The sequence below is a fragment of the Eleutherodactylus coqui genome, chromosome 2 (assembly GCF_035609145.1).
Source record: "Eleutherodactylus coqui strain aEleCoq1 chromosome 2, aEleCoq1.hap1, whole genome shotgun sequence".
NCBI classification, from domain to species: domain Eukaryota; kingdom Metazoa; phylum Chordata; class Amphibia; order Anura; family Eleutherodactylidae; genus Eleutherodactylus; species Eleutherodactylus coqui.
The window spans coordinates 243,653,926-243,657,119 of NC_089838.1; positions in this window are offsets into that span (position 1 = coordinate 243,653,926).

The window sequence follows — 3,194 nt, forward strand, 5'->3', positions numbered from 1 at the left end:
AATTTGCCACAAGAACGCAGCGCTCTGCAAGGTGATTGGTGGAGAGCGATGACGTCACACGTTCCCGCGGTAACGGCTGGAATGACAGCTACCAAGCTCCACGCCTCAGTGAGGGGAATAAGCGACTGCGCATGCGTGACGGGGTGGGTGTAGATTCAAATCCCCAGTCTCGGCAGTCAGTCAATACAAACCTGTATGACTGGGTTGACGACGTGTCGGCCCACACTGACCACGTGACCGGGAGCCAGTCTTCCGTGAGGGGAGGAGGGGGGCGGCTTCAATAGAAAATAGTTTACATTGTGATATTACATTGTGGTGGAAAATTCCTTCACACCCTGCAATAAAAACCGCTCGTCACCCGCTTGTACGGCGTTTTTAAACAAATGTAGAGACTTTACTTACGTTATAAGACATAGAAAAACTGTTGCCCCTAGCAACCAATCCCAGTGCGGCTTTCATTTTCTATTGAGCTGTGGTCAGATGAAAGCTGGGCTTTGATTGGTTGCTAGGGGCAACTAAGACAGCTACCCCATAACCTTTTTTTCCCCAGCGATGGGGTTTGTGTGAAGGCTCATATTGTTGCAGGATCACCTATCGTTTTTATGGCTACCATTTTGGGTCACATATAACTTTTTGACTGCATTTTATTCAATTATTATCTTGGAGACGAGGTGACCAAAAAAGTGCAACTCTCAGCTTAAGGCTGCCTGTCCACGGGGTAGCGATATCCTGCGGCAGATCTCCGCCGCTGGAGTCGCCGCCAGGCAGCAGGAGCCAGCTGACGGTTCATCACACTGAGCCTATCTGACAGATGGGCTCACTGCGGCAATGGCATGCCGCGATTTGCCGCCTGCGAGCAGAGAATCGCTATGATTCTCCGTTCGTGGACGGGGCTGCGCTTTCCATAGCACGGTGACTTTGGTGTTTGCCGCCATGCAGCGGCTGGTGCCGTTATCTGCCGCCAGGCGGTGTCCTTGCTCCCACAGCGGCGGCTGGGTCAATTGCTGCTGCGCGGCTGTTTTATGCTGCTGCACGACCGGTCAATGCCGCTGCGGCCGGTGGAGATGACTAGCGTGCAGCTTGTATACAGGGCCGCCGCTGAGCGGCAGGGGTTTTGATCTCAACCTCGTATGCAGCAAGTGCAGTAGCTGCCGCACGGGTAGGAATGTATTGCCGTGGCCACACGGCCAATGCTGCTGCCATGTGTTGCTGTTGCTGCGGGGCTGCAATATGACCCAGCTGGTGCTGAATTTATGTCCGCTGCGCAGCCTGTGTCTTCTGAGCTGATTGGCTTATATTGCCACCTTCGCGTGGCCTTTTTTTTTTTCCCCTACCGCAGTCTGGCATGTTTATATTGCCGCAGCCGCGCGCCCTAGTGGGTTATCGGCATGTATGTGTAGCCACTACGCATTTACATTCTGTGCGACTGCTGAATTTTGCCACAGCACGCCCTCAGTACGTGTCTGCCAGGGGATTTTTTTTTCTCTATTACTGTCGTGCGGCTTGATAGTTGCAGCACTTTTTCGGTTATATTGAGCGGTGCAATTTTGTGTCGCCATGCAGCCTGCATTTTGCCACTATGCAGCGGTTTTCGCTGTCAATGGCGGTGACCAGGAGGCGGCCTTTGTTTGGCAATGTGGCCTAAGGGTCGCAAAGGTCCAGTGACGGGCAATGCTCTGTGGGAAGTATCTGTAATTAAGCCCCAGCCTTGGTTCTAAGCTATGGACGACTGCACAGCCCATCCTCCCCCCACCCCCAAATGCTATGGGCCCTAATCCTAGGCGCCATAGTTTCGCCTCTTCCCTGCCCAATTAACCTCAGCATGATTCTGGGCTTGCTGACACCTGTGTTACCTTGCGTATGGGAATGAGTACTTGCATAGGCATTCTCTGGACTCATCGCTCATGTCTGCTTCGCATCGGGTTGAGCTTTGCCTATCGGTAGCTCTCTGGTGGCCCCTCCTGCAGTTCCCTGCAGGCAGCCGTACCGCAGTGTCGGAGTCCAGGATGACATGCAGACAGGGGCAGCCAGAGCCACTGTAGTATCCCAGAATGTCATCCTGGTCTCCCCCATAACTGTCATACATGTTCTGTCTCGTGGATGCGCTGTGCAAAAGATCATGTCAGTTTTCTGTATGTATGTTGCACAGCCGCCGCGTCTGAAGGGTTAACTCCCCTAAAATAATGGCTTGTCAGCTCTGCTGCTGAATGTATCTATTCCTACAGTGCCATGTGGTACAAGTGAGATTATAAATGTGAGTGTCTGAGAGCGGGAGTGGTGGTTGATGATCATCCATCTGCTCATGCTGTTGGAGGACCCACAGTGATGCAGGGAAGCACTTTTAGCTTCCTTGCATTGAAAATGGAGAAGAAGGAGAGGCTCCCCATGTTGGAGCTGAGGATCTTCCTTCTTCGCTGATTTGCTGGAGAATCCGCAGAGGCGCAGGAAGACATCTCTGGTTTCCCTGCGTCTAATATGGAGGAGACAGAGAGACAGTCTTACCGCATGTGAAAAGCATGGGAGAACGAGCGAGAGCAACCCCCAAATAATTCTGTATAGAACAACCCACCGTACCAGGTACGCGTTCACACTACAGGCATCATTCTTCCTGTGTGGCCGTCTGCCATTAGGATCACCACACAGAGGTACGTGATTGTGACACCCACGCGGATAACCCACACGGTGCATCTAGGCTAAGCTGTCTCTTTAAGTAATTTCTGCCGCCAGAGTATATGTGGAGTGACCCCTACCTTTTACCTCCTCCGAAGTATACCCGATTTCCAGGATCGGTGACATATAGATAATGTGGACAATAGGGCCGTACTGTTCCTGTGTTTCCTCCCAACCTCTGAGCTTCTGCCTGTAATTTTATACAAGTGAATGATACCTGTAACTACCTGTTATTTCAGGTTTATTTCAAGTAAAGTTTGTCCGGGCCTCAACCGTTCCTGGGGACCCAAGGTACAATACACAAGTCTCCGCCGTATAGAATAGCAGTGTGGGAACGGTAGCATCACAACGTGATCTACAACTACCCCCCTCATCCTGAGGACTACTGACCCTATCCTCTCCCTCCAGGACTGGGAGTTGGTAAGTGCCACCATGACAGGTCCACGCACTACACTTTCCCAACTTCAGCCCTATGCTAGGGTAGAGAGTTATTCCCTACAGTATCCCACGCATGGGTGTTGCAG